Source organism: Coturnix japonica, chromosome 9, assembly GCF_001577835.2.
Source record: "Coturnix japonica isolate 7356 chromosome 9, Coturnix japonica 2.1, whole genome shotgun sequence".
NCBI lineage: Eukaryota > Metazoa > Chordata > Aves > Galliformes > Phasianidae > Coturnix > Coturnix japonica.
Window position 1 is genome coordinate 9,202,322 of NC_029524.1, and position 14,294 is coordinate 9,216,615.

General features: G+C 36.6%; 1 protein-coding gene across 2 annotated transcripts in view; it reads right to left on the reverse strand.

Moving 5' to 3' along the window:
- The window catches only part of SLC9A9 (solute carrier family 9 member A9), a 147,339-nt gene that overhangs the window by 115,021 nt on the left and 18,024 nt on the right, over positions 1-14,294 (reverse strand). The gene's annotated exons all lie outside the window — the stretch shown is intronic.

Consider the following 14,294-nt stretch of genomic DNA (forward strand, 5'->3'; position numbering starts at 1 on the left):
AGTTAAAAAGAGCTTATGGCTCCTACTTATTTTCATGGAAACTACAGAAACTACAACTGATATAAAAAGCGCAGTAATGCTGTTTGACTGAGCAAATTTTCAGCTGCAAAAACCTAAAAATAGGGAAAAGGGTCATCACAGAATTCCCCAGTGGTCAGAAGCATTTTTGGTCTGTGTGAGAAACTGCTGGCTTAAATGAATCCAAAGAATCTGTACTTGCACCTCACCCACTGGGCACATTTGAAAACATGGACCCAAATCCTTTCATATTATGAATGAACTTTTAAAACTTAGTTGTTAATCTTTTCTTTAAAAGCCGTATGTTTTTAATAAAGGCTGCTCATTATTCAGTGATCATTAATCATTGCTCAGAGCGGTTTCTCTGAGTGAGAAAAAAGAAGGAAAAAAAGCACTTCTAACCTTATAGAACACATTTCTTTCATTTTCAATTGTCACTTTCTACTCAAAATTCAGTTTCTTATCATCTCTCCAGACTACACAAGAAGTTTGGCTTAGAGGCTATTTTGAAAAGCAGAAATCAAAGTGGACTTCTAAACTGGAGTAACTTCTCTGATGTTTGTAGAATTAATTTAACAGTGGGTAAGATTTTGCTCTCTGGAAAATCACTTAGTAAATTTGTCATAGTTCACATCTGCTTGCTATTAATAAATTTTATTGTCATTGCATTTATCATCTATATGTATCACAATGAGCACGTAACATGATTGTTTTTTTCAGATTTACGCTTTAAATAAAAATACTTCAGTTATTCTCCATTAGAAATCAGGTCCTTTTCTAAACTTTGTAGGTTAGAACTAAGAAAATATCCTTTTAAATCACAGAAGTTACTCTGTAGCTTGGAATGCTCAAACCAAGGCTAAGCTCTAACCCCATGCATCCCAGATAATTTTTTGCTCAAATTTTTTTTATTCAAAAATGTCAGCCTTGCTTTAATATTGTATTAGCTGATAGGGATTGTTCAGGTGATACAGACTAGTGCAGACAAATATAAATAAAGCAATTTATCTATGACAAATGTTAACAACAAATCTCTTTAGAGAAATAATTAATCTAGTGTGGGTTTTCCACTATACATTTAAAACTGAGATCTCAACTGGATATTTAACCTTCCAACTACAGTGACATTAAAAATCATAAGATGCTGCACAACATAACTGCTCTCAATGGAAATCCAAGGGAAAAAGTAGACACCAGTGACATCGGCATATTAATCCGTTATTATTAAACAGGAAACACCCTCTGCTGGATTTCCTGTTGCTGTTATAAACTGCAAACTAAAAAAAAACGGTCTTAATAATTTTTAGATCTGTTTTCATTTGTGATGTTATTTTTACATCCACCAAGTTTCAGCAAATCCAATTGCCTTAATTATCTTCCACAGTCCATTTAGTATATGTTTAAAATAAACGTATTATTAAAATATCAGTTCTAAAGTTATAAATAAGATGCTAGTACTCTTGAATTTCCTCCAGAATGTTTCTTTCCCACTGGAATGCATTCCCAGTCCAGTGCACACTGTTTACAAAGAGTAGGCTATTAACACAGATCAAGTTAACAAACAATATAAAACTATAGTTCCGTTTTTCCAGTTTCTATCTGTCAAATAATCTTTGTTACTAATCTATAATGCTAATTTTTGCATCAGAACTGAGATCTCCAGGGCTCGATAAAGAAAATAGAAGCCCAGCTGCAACCAACATAACCCTCATTTCCAATATAGCTTTGAAATGTGCCTATAAAATATACTTGCAACATAATTCATATACTTCTTAGATCATGTTTCTAATCTAGTTTAGTTTTGTAGATTCTTTGGGAAAGTGGATGCCCCTTCAGCTAGGAGACCTTTCTCTCTGTGCCCTGAGCAATACTTCTCTGATAATAAACAGTATAAAGTAACTGCCATTTTCTACATGTAAGTCTATATTTGGAATTTACACTGTGAAATAAGCACCATTTAGAACTCTTTATTGGTCACTTGAGATATCATTCTTCTTTATTTCTCGTAGTGAAAAAGCATGTATAGTTCCATGGAACAAAAAGAATATAAGCAACAGATCTAAGAAGAGACTTAGGCACAAGACTCTTATGTTGAGCATAGGAATCTTCAGAGCTGCTGCAGAGAGAGCTGCTATACTTTATTTTCATCAGAAAAGCTCCTTAATTCTTTACCAGTCTTTGAGGGGTGAAGGAGGCTTTTCCAGCACTATGTAATGAAGGTACTGCTTGTTCAAAAATCTTTTTGCATTCCCAAACTACTGAATGACCTGTCTTGCCATAGAAGTCTGTGAGAGAGTTGCTGGCACAGAGGTCAGAGATGAATGAAAAAGGGATAGTTCCACTTTGCATTCCCTTTTTCCACAGCTCTCTGATACTTATGGCATGTGAGCCTCATATTCAAGCTCCTGCTTCACCTGGTTAACCTTCTTCATTTTCACTAAAGAGAGAGCCATAGAGAGACTCCAGGCTTCTAGTGCCTACAAGCTGCTTCTCCTTGCTTAGCGTTAGCCATTATTCATTAAATTAGACAGCTGGGAAGTGCATGAATATGTAAGTTTGATGTGGTAACAGATTACCTCAGTCATCATCTTGGGTAAGGGAAAGTCTAAGCATGGGACACTGATGTCTAATTCTTTTCTCCTCTATTCCTTCAGCTTTGTTTAGGTAGTTTGAAGATGTGGATTTTTCTAGGTGACAAAGTGTCTAAATGCATAACTGTTTTTGATCTAGAAATATATTAAAGGAACAGTGTACAACCATTATTTAGTAGGGAATTTATTTTAGGTTGCCCTGCCCCCTTATCATGAATAAATAATAAATAAAAAATTAATCAAATACCTTGTATGAACTGTAACTGGATGATTAGAAAAATAGTTCAGAAAGAAAGGTGTGTAAACTGAATAGTAATGAATGGTCTCTGAAGACTTCTTAGTTAGACTTTGGTGGTTCAGTGCTGCAAACAGTATTTGTGAATAATTGATTTGGTCAATGATTTGGAATATTAATAAAGGAATACAGTAGAAGAAAAAAACTTGGCTGTAGGAGACCCAACATTTTCTGCACCCAACACACTATTATTTGAAAGCATGGGGAGTATCACATCAAGCCAGAACTTGTAGTTTTTGCCATTTAACAGAAAAGGGAAAAAACAGAAATGTAAATGAAACACAGGAGAATTCAGAATTTTCCAAATTATGCATGACTGGCAAGTACAAAGTACCTCAGCTCTAAAATATGCTACATCCAATGCTGTAATTCCACAGTTAGAGGAAACACCATATAAATATTTGACTTGAAGTCAGAATCACTTTCTGGGAAACTGAGCTTTTGTTACAAGTATTTCTGGTGTGAATAAACAAGTAGATCACATGAGATCTCAGTAGAACACAAAAAAAAAATTCAGACTTTAAAAAAAAAAAAAAAAATAAAAAATAGAAGTAAATAACAGTTACTGAAGAACCAGAACAGCAATTCTGCATGGTATTTCTGGTTCTGAGTGTCTAGCCTGCCTGTGTGTATAAGGAGGAAATAATATGTTTGTTAGAGTCCAGTTGGTTATTTTTGTATGGTTGGTTGTTTTTTATTGCTACAGTTCAGTTACTACAAAACTTTTTTTGCTGTGTCTTCAAGAATGGAGAAAGTAGAGTGCATTGACTGTCTGGGCACTACCGGACGTTTACAGAGAGCTTATGTACAGAGCCGCTCTCAAGGCAGTCTAGTGCGGGACTGGGACATTCTAGACCAGCTGCTGATTAAATGTAGAGGACGAAAAGAGCCCTCTCCTAAGCATTTTACAGAGTAATGACTACTCAAAAACTATTTAAATGCTCAGAAATAGCTGCACATAACTATTTGTTTGCAAGAGTTTCTTTTAGCAACAGCTGGTTTTAAGAAATCATGAAAAACGATACTGAAATTGCTTTAGGGGTTTTGGGGAAGCTCTGGAAGTTCTGAATATTAAAACATCTGTCCAACACACAGCTAGTAAATATGAAATTATTTGTGGTTTTACAGTAAAAGCCAGCAGGGTGTGTTTGACATAGAATAGAACAGGGAGGCTGTAGGAAAGATTTAAAGCTGTCAGGGAGCTGAGAAAACAATTTTAACAGAGGCATTGTGAATAGGGACAAATGGGGTCAGATTACATCAAGGATGGCATGAGAAAAAATATACTGGAGTCACCAAGGCAGGAAAGATGAACGTTTAGCAAGAGTTGAGCCATATGAGTGGACAGGAAAGGCTATATAAGAAATGTGTCAATAAGCAGCGTACCTGATAACTAAACACATAACAGAAGGCTTTATCATACCTAAATGCAGCTGACAAATTGCAGCTCGAGTTACCAGCATTTCTGGGAATGCAAGACCACTGTGAGAGGGACAACATATGCGTGAATAGCAAGCAAACTAGAGAACAATGTGACAATGACAGGCAGATTGACACTGACTAAGAACCTTGTCACACCGCTAGTTTTATCCATTTTGATCTTCTAAGAGCAAATACATTGTTTCCATCTGAGTTTCTATCTTCACTTAGAAAGCACAAAAGCAATGGTTGCTAGTTCAGACGCAAACCTTCAACAGAATCACTGTCAAACATCTGTTAATATTGTGGTAAAAGCAGTTCACCCTTACTACTGTCAGGTACATATAGAACATAGAATCAGAAAGATCCAGATAAAGAAAGAAGGGAAAAAGCAGGAGCAACTACCAAATAATGTCCCATCGATGCAGCAGATGATTTGTACAACATAAGCACACAAAATTTAAGTCAGTATTTTGCTTGCTTATATTTCCAGAGACAGACTGTGAGAAGCGGTACAGTCTCTGAGCTGTGACTCAGCCTGCTATGCAAAAGTATAGGTTTGGGGTTTTTTGTTAGCACAAGGTAGCTTAGGTACGTGTGAGGTGAGGCAAATACAAGCTGAAATAAATCCTACAAATTGCTAATAGTAAAAATGTGCCTGAATGCTGCAGTCAGGAGAGAAAACCTGTGCTGAGCCTTGAACCTGACTAAATCCCCAGCAGCAGAAAGTGGCATCGCAGTGCCTGTGCACATACAGATTGGTGGGTTGGTATTTAGAATGTTTCTTCTTTAATAAGAAACTGTATCCTCATACACAAGCTAAGGGGAAAACCTATCAGTTCCACAAGACTCTATTCTCAATTTAAAGCTGCAGGAAACATAATTAGAATGTAACAGAAGCCATTAAATGAAGGTGCACAAAATACATGCCATATCCTCAATACATGTAGACCCATCTGCCTGATGACTTTATCAGCAGTTGTCTTCTATTTTTTTTTCTTTCTGTTTTGTTATTTATTGTAGCATCCCTGCTGAACATCACTACTGGAAGTTTTTATTGTGTTAAAAGTTTAAAAAGCATAATTCTAGATTGAAAATGCATGTGCAGTTGTGCTATGTAGTTTGACTGAGATTTGTAATTTAAATCTTTCTTGCCAAGTATGCTTTCTAATCTACAGAGAATTTTTCATCTCATATTTTATCTCCCCAAAGAACCTTACTCTATCTAGATATGATTAGCTTGTAGCTTGAAGCCAGTCGAACATAGCTGCAGATTGTAATCATGCAAGTGAAAGATGAATAAAAACCTGAGGAGTGGCGCTGCTTTCTTTTCACAATGAATAGCAATATTAATAAGTCAGTAATATGAAAAAAAGAGAACAAAGATTTTTATTCCTGCTTGTGTATGAAGGTAGTGATTGACTGATTGATACTGCAACAGCAACGAAAAAAGTCAGGATTTAAATTGTGTACTGTGAAACATAAAGAGTAGGGATGAAAAAGAAATATTCATTTCTTCAGTCTGATCATTCTATTTCTTCCTACAGCTTTTACTGTACAGTGGAATTCTTCTCACCATTGTTTTGGTAATGGTGATTCACTGTTTCAAAATACAGTATGCACCAATACATTCTTCTTTTTGTCATCTTCTAAATCAGTTTTGTCACTAGAAAAGTTATTACGCTACCTTTTCTTCAATAAATCATCTGCTAAGAAATCAAGTAAACTTGAAGTGAAGAAATCAAGTAAACACTGAAGTGTCTCATGTAACTGTAAACCAACAGTAAATTTGCCTTAAAGTGTTCTGTATAAATCACACAGGTAGGATTGGAAAAACAGAAGAGAAATGGGCTTTACTAATCCTCTGCAGACCTAGTTACCTGAGGCACAATGACAGCTCAGCTGATGAGTATCATTACTATTTAGTATCTATAGACCTGAGAGAAACTGTTCAAATGAGCACAGCTGTGCTCCTAACCAGGCATTAGATGGTGTCAGAAGAGCTTTTGCTTAGTGATATCTGTATATGATATCTTATATGATAACATGTAAGACTAACGTGCAAGTAATCATATAATCCCTTATTTCCTTCTTAAATCAGAGTTTTGTTAGGGAGGCCTAGTGGAGAGAAATGTGCCTCAGAGGTAGGACTTAGGTGGATGGGAGTAAGAAGGGTTGCACTGCAGTAATATTTACTTCAAGTTTTATACCCCCTTTGCAGTGGTTTCCAGGTGGGATGTGTGCCTATGTGAGCTGAAAAGTCAGTTGTCACTGAACATAGCTGGAAACTTTATAAACAGGATTCCAATTTGCTTGTTTGTTTGTTTAAAAGCTCCCCACAATGTTCACTCTTTTTCATACAGGATTTCAAGCAGTCCTTTAGTTACACAGTATTTTGCATTAAAATCATACCCACCAATCCAACAGAGTTTACAACTGCACAATATTATTTAATGCTTTTTAAATATTCTTTTAATGAGTATAGCACAACTCCAAGATCCCTCTGTTCCTGAGTTCCATTTAGATCAGAGCCATTAAACCTGAATGTCTTTGCAATGAAAAAGCTGCACTTGGTCTTTGAGTGATGACTACAATCTCATAATTACTCGGGTAAATGAGCCATGAAACACTGTCAGCTGTACTGCATCCAATATATACTACCACTGAATATTTTATTGCACTACAAAGATTTAAACATTACATCAAAATTTACTTAACTCATTGTTATTTATTAAGAAACCTGACAATAAATACTGGGTAACGAACAATATTACATGCATATTTTGAGACAGGTATCATTATGAATGTAGAAAATGAGAGGTAAGATTTTCCAGAAACCATAATGGAAAATGATTATAGAAAGCCAAAAATAGCTGTTATATAAATCCTGATTAAATTTTGAGAAAAATATTAACAGCACTAAGAGACCTCTATATGAGAAGAGGACTGACAATACCTAGTTTGCAGAAGAGATAATAAAAAATTATTGATAGCTATAGGAGTTGAAAACATCATGATTTAATGATGACTGTGGAACTATTGACACATATTGAACGAGCAGTAGGAGTGTTAGGTAAATGAGATTCACTACTGAATTGGCTAATTCATTTGGACAGCAGTGATTTAGTTCACCAGTTAATAATTTCAATGATTATCATTATTATAACAGTCAAAGAATGAACATTTCACTCTACACCGGGAGATGTTCATATGCTAAAGAATATAGCTTGGTCGAAACATTCAAGAGATTTCCTAAGTTCAAGAAAACCTCTTAACGGACAATCATGAAACTCCTTTCTATAAAAGAAGTTTCTTTCTGGTCCACAGATGAGTGGGTGCTTTATATTCTGAAATGTGAAGACCTCTAATCCCATCTCATTATCAATATAAATGTCTGATTTTATTAAAGACTCTGCTAAATCCATGGCTTTAGCAATGTCTGATAGCAGTAAGTATCACAGATTAGCTATGGACTAAGAGCAGAAGTTTGTATCTATTTTCTGCACCTTTGTTCAGCTTCAAATGTCCTATCATTATTATATTGACAGAGGAATTAAATGAGGATCATTTTGCGTTTTCTTTTTTACCTCAAAAATGTTCCCTCTGTCAAGAAACTTTTAATTGAGATTTCTTCAGAACTCCAGGTAACAACAAAATCCTACTTTCAGAAATACATTTCAAGACAACTAAGAATGTTAGTAGAAAGACATGTTGAGGGAAAGTTTCCAAAACCGATGGACCTCAATGATTCTGTGATTAAAAGGAATTAAAAAACCCAATTCAACAGACATTCTGAGGAAAGTGCTGAGTCAAGAGGGTGATAATCAGTGCCTTGTATTTTCTTCCAAGTACTGAAACACTATTAAAATGTTATCAGTCTGCATAGAAGACAGACATGTTCCTGTTTACTATTCACTCTGAACTAATGCATGAGTAAATTAGATGCTATCCTAAAAATTCAGACTGAAAATCAACAGAAACTCTGAAACAGCCATATTTTTGGCTCACGTTTGAAGAATGCTACATTTAAAACATGGAAATATTTTGATTTAATATTTCCCATCAACATAGAATGATCTTACGTTTGCAAGGACCAGTTTCAGTAGGTACCTCATATTCCCTTTATGAAATAAGCTTGCATTGCTATCAAAGATAATTATGATCACATTGTGATTTCTGTATAATGTAAATTAGATTAGAGAATACCCTGTTGTAGAACAGGACATGAACTACAAAGAAATATGTTTGAAATCATTTTAGCATTTTTATTGGAATACCTCAGCCAAACACTAATAAAAGTGCTGAAGTACAAAAAAAGAACTCATACCTTACATGCAGACTGTTGGGTATTGTAGATGAACACATAATTAACTGTGTAGTTTTCAAATGTAAAATACACTTTTAAGATAAAACAAATGAATGCTTTTAGCACAGACATGAACCTTGCTAATTTTGAGAGTTTTCAGGTATTTATCTACCTGTGTTTCATTCAGTGTCTCATATAAAAAGGAATACATACGAGTATCATCTTTGAACTTCATGTTTCCAAGTTAGGGTTATTTCATTTACTCTTTAATAACTGAAACCCAAACATTAGATATCTAAAATCAGAGAAACTCTGTAAGTGTGCAGACACAAAAAGAAACCCATCAGTCCCAACTGGTTTTACTTTTAAAACAGAATGAAAAAGTGAAACTGTAGAGAGGCTAGAAAAGACCTTGTTTGGGTAGTAGCTGCATGCTCATGTTTGTACTACATTTAAGCTATATTCGCCTTTGCTCCAAGACATTTTAAATTGGTACTTAGTGTTACACTGACTTCCCTATGCCTATTTCATGCTCTCAGTGGGGTCTGTATCTACAGCTTTACACATGTGAATCAAACCCATTTTGTCTGGAATAGGGAATATGAGATACAGATGAAATTAGAAATTAACAGAAGTTTATGACCAAAGATTTTCTCTGGTGGCTAAGCCAGCATCCTTGCTATAGTAGACAAGGAAGGAAGAGAATGTCAAGATTTCTTGTGTGCAGGCTAGGTTCTATTCTCTGGGATATGATGTGCAATGATGTTCACTTACAAAGTGCGAACTGTGTTTATTCAAAGAAAAAGACTTTAAGTAAGCAATAGATCAACAGATATGTCTAGTGTGACATGAAATCAGAGTGAAAAATATTCAGGAATAGGAAACTTACAGGCTAGTAAATAACTTTTCAGGGCGAATATGTTTGTCCTGAAATAATTCAGAATGAGTCAGCAGGCAGTGAGTTTCAGAATGCTGCAACTTGTTGCAAGTAAGTTCCCTCCTTCTTACACTGCTATTCTTAATTGGTGCATTGGATAAAAATGCTGTTTTGATGCAGTAGAACATAGTCACAGAGTCCCAAAGATGCCTACTGTTGTGATGCTGCATTTTTTAAAAAGCTCATAATAGGTTTGAGGCTTTTGAAGTGTAAAAAAAAAAAAATTGACCAGTATCAGTTTTCTATAAAGAGTCTGAATCTGCAGTTATGAATCTGTGCCTCAGTGAGCTACTGTATCTGAGGAGCACAGAAACAGGGAAGAGTCAGTACTGAGTAACAAGAAAGCCATAAAGACTTCTTCCAGGTTCACAGCCCATTCCAGTTCCTATTCCTTAGGTAGCCACAGGGAGTGAATTTATGCCAGTTAATTTTTATTATTATTTTTTTTCTGGTTCTGTCCCTATGCTACTGGGAGGGGAGGAATGAGCTAATGGCTATATGGCATTCATCTGCTTGCCCAGTTAAACCACAACACTGAGCTTCCCATGGAAGAACTCATTTGTGCATTCACAAGTAGATGCTGATTATTTCTAGTGAAACTCAATGCTTTGCAGACACTGGACTTGTCCAGCCACAGCTTAGAGATTGGCAGGAAATGTGGTTAGTTATTGCTGGTAAATGTCAGTGGGTGGAAATTATTGCCTATTCATTTTGTTTTGTAGGATATAAACCTATAAGATCCTGTAGGATATATGAATGAGGCTTTACAATAAATCTACTTCACTCCCTCTCCAGTTTCTCATTTTCTTTCCCCTGAAGGCAGAATAAACTTGTAAATAATTGTGCTTTATTTTACTAGCACTGAAATCTGATTAAGAAGACTTAAACAGGCACAACAGTCAGCTATATAAAGGAGTTTTCCAACAGAATATCTGAGCAGTTTGTAGAAGTAACATCTTTAGGACAAACTGACTGGATGTGTCCCAAGAGGGATGCACTACTTCCACTGTAGGGTCTTCATAATGGTTGTGCATCTTGTTTAACTAACAAATAAAATTCACCATTCTATGGGACAAGATACAACAGTCTTTAAAATCTAAAGCAACTCCTGTAGCTTTTAGTAGAAATAGTTAAGTAGAAAATTGCTTTAAATGTTTCCTGGGTGAGGCAAATGAATAATAATTAAATTGATTAAATGGAAATGCAGTTGTGAGGTATTGGCTGCTTTCACATAGAAAATGTACTTTGTAAATATATGAAGAATAAATGGGTCTGATGAGAAACGTTGGAGATATTTGCATAAAATATTTTAACTTTGGGACAGCTCTAACACAGTCACAATGGATCACATTGGAAGTAGTACCTTAACTGTGTATGTAAAACATCACACCAGCAGAGAAAGAATTTTTGCCTAACCCACATGGAATATCAAGCTAAATGAGATTAGTGAGATGAATATGGCAAGCATGTGGGATTAACTGAAAATAACACTAAAAATCGGCTGTGTATCCCCTTTTCACTTGCTCAGACTGAATGTCACTAGAAGCCAATTCCCCGATTCCTGTCCATAGGGTGTAAATGCAGAGTAACTTAATGAATATCAGGGGACCTATACTGCTATTCAGTAGGCATGACTGTATGCTCCAGACACCTCTCTCAATGATTTTTAAAATATTTTACTGATCTTTGAGTAATTAGAGAACTCAGAGAGTCTCACTTTCTCTTCTAGGTAAGAACAGCTCCATCAGATGAATCATGAACATTTGCATATCAGCAAACCAAATCCCTGTGATACAATTCTTTACAAGACACAGCAATTACAAAAAATAAATTAATGTAGAGTGAAACAGAGGAAAGTGAACTTTACTCCCCCTGCCAGTGCAAGCTGCTTACTTCACTGGAAATTACATTATTTTTTTCCCCATTATGTCTATAACTGACAGACTGCATGATGTTTTCCCTTCACCTGGTATATTAGGGCTCCTGCAGTTGGACTGAGGGAGGCGCAAGCAGAGCTGTGACTTAGGTATAATGAATGATCTGTCCTCACCTCTACAGTTCCCATTGCTCACATGAGCAGTTTGACAGTGTGTCAGTTCTGTCCAGCTCTGGCCACCCCCTTTTCCCACAGTTACTTTTAACCTTTAGCCAAGTTAAAGCACTTATGTTCTGGATGAAAAGAAAAAGGATATCAGACACAAAGACAGTATGCTAAACTTAAACTGACATTAAGTTTCCAGGTTTGTGAAGAAAGCAGAAAGCTACCAACTAAGAGAAGAGTAAGTGCAAGTTAGTCAGATTCAGGTTAGATTTATAAATGCTTGTCACTCACACTGTGCTGCTGCATTTGCATCAGAACGGAGCAGATGTTGCACAGTGCTCACCATTCCTATAGTACTGTGTAGAACAGGGAATGAGAAACAAAGCCTGCCATTGAAACTGCAGGAGAAGGCTGGGTGAGAAATATGCAATGTAATTATTATGGCATAGGCTGATAAGGACACTGGGGCAAATGCCACTATTCCTGCAAAAGTGTGATGAGAGATTTGTATACGCGCATATTCAGGACATCGATCAGCTTTACAGCTCTTTCAGAAGCACAAATAGCCCTGAAGGCTATGTTACACAGTATTCTATTAAAGGTAGAAGGAGTAGTTACTGAAGCACTACCACTGCTGTATGAAATACATTATTTCACACACATCAGCATCGGCTCCAAAAACTCACGCCACAGCCACTGATATGGGCCAGGACATGGGTGGAGTAAAGCATCCATGTGGTAACGTGCTACAGTCAGACACAGTCTTGACAACAGGCTGGAAAATATTTTTCCAGCAATAGGATTGATTAGACATTCACAGCTGGAGCTGCAGAGCTGTAGAAATGCAAATAGATTTGTTCCCCATAATGGCAGCAATTACAGCTTTGCTTCATCCTATAGATGGATCAAAGAGAAGAGTAAAGAACTGACATTTCTGCACACTAGGATTGTTCTTTCATTATTTCCATGCTCCCAGGTTTTTATGTGTACTGGACAAAGCACCCGTGAATATACGGCTGTGTAGCCTTTTAGGGAGGGAATAATGAGCTATAATATATGGTCTAATAGCTCTTTTCTTGCTGTAATTTCTCTGCCTCCATGTTCATTTTATGACTTTAGAGATCAGAGAGAAAATGATTACAGTCCTAAATGAGCCAGACTGAACATTCCCTTCTTGGGAGGACACTGACATTACATCACTGAGCACTGCCTACTAAAAACTATGGTAACTTTTGTTCTTGATATTGTTATACAGCAGCTGTAGTCAAACGTTTTTTATGCACTAGGACCGTTTTACAGAACATCTGATTAGTCTTCATTGTAAATTGTGAGTTGCAGAAATCTTTTTTTTTTTTTCTTTTGTCTTGTCAATCTCATATGGACAATGGATTACTCAGAACCATTGCCAGTAGCTGAGTGTACCATAGGCTGAACAGCAGTGTGTAAAATACTGCTCGTATCACATTAAAGAACTCTTTCCTAAAGCAGGCAGGACCTCTACAGACACTCAGGTCTTTTGAAACTATTCACAGAAGTGAGAAGCACTTCAGAAATAAAGAAATGAGCTGTTCTAGGTTGCCTGTTGGCATAGTGCCACGTAATTAAGTTAACAAGTAATTTTAGAATTTATAGACAAAACTTTATAAGGTGCCCTTAAGATCTCTACCTCCTTCAGCCTGGAATCCTTTTTATGCTAACTTAAATATTGGTTTTGTTGTTGTTGTTTCAATTATTTTTATTTTTAATTACACTTCAGTGTTTTCTGCACAGGCACAATGCCCTCGTTCTTCTTTTTCATGATGATTTCTCCTGCAGTAAAACCACTGGTCCATGTTTTGGAACACTGAAAGGGTTAGAGACTTTACAGAACTACTTGCACTTGTCAGACACCTACTGAAGTTAACAGAAGTTTGTGTTGCACATGGAAATAATGATGATAATGGGGTTTTTTTTTCCATTAAATGAATGTACAATAAAAACTGAGTCGAATATAAAAAAAAAGACAGAAGAGTGCAGCAGAGCTGTCTGCAGTTAAGCACTAATGATAAGAGATCGGAGAATAAATCTTGATCCTGTCTGATAGATGAAGATGCCTGAAGACTAGAAATGAATGTTAAATACCCACCCAGTCTCATGAAGCCGCATGAGGCCGCATCCAGGGTGGGATCAGCAGCTCCGACCACTTTCCAGAGTCTGTGTATGAACTGCACTTTGCCACCCCCTGCTGTACAAATCCTATCCAAGCATTTTGTCCAGTCAAAACCTTGCTCAAAGCAAACAATATTTTCTGGGCTTGAAACTAAAGCAGTGGGCATACTTGTCTTGCAGTGCCCTTTTGGTTCAGAAAACATGAGCTTGGCTCTGGGATGTTCCCAGCTCCCAGTTCAAATCCATAGAGAGCTGTAAGTGTAACTTCAGTACATTTCGATTGCCACTTCTTTGGAAACTTTTCAGCTGACTGCATTTGGGATGACTGCAGACTCAAAAGGATGGGCAGGGTTCTGCATGGAAGCCTCTGGCCCACAAGCCACACTGTTGCTGTCATACAGCACGTGGCTTTGATTCAGCCTAAGTAGTCCCTACAGATGGATTTTTTCCCAGCTTTTCCTGCTCTCCCTCAACTTCTTGCAGCTCCAGCCTAAAGAATAGCCTTGTTTTGCTAGAATTTGTACCCGCTTCTGCTGACT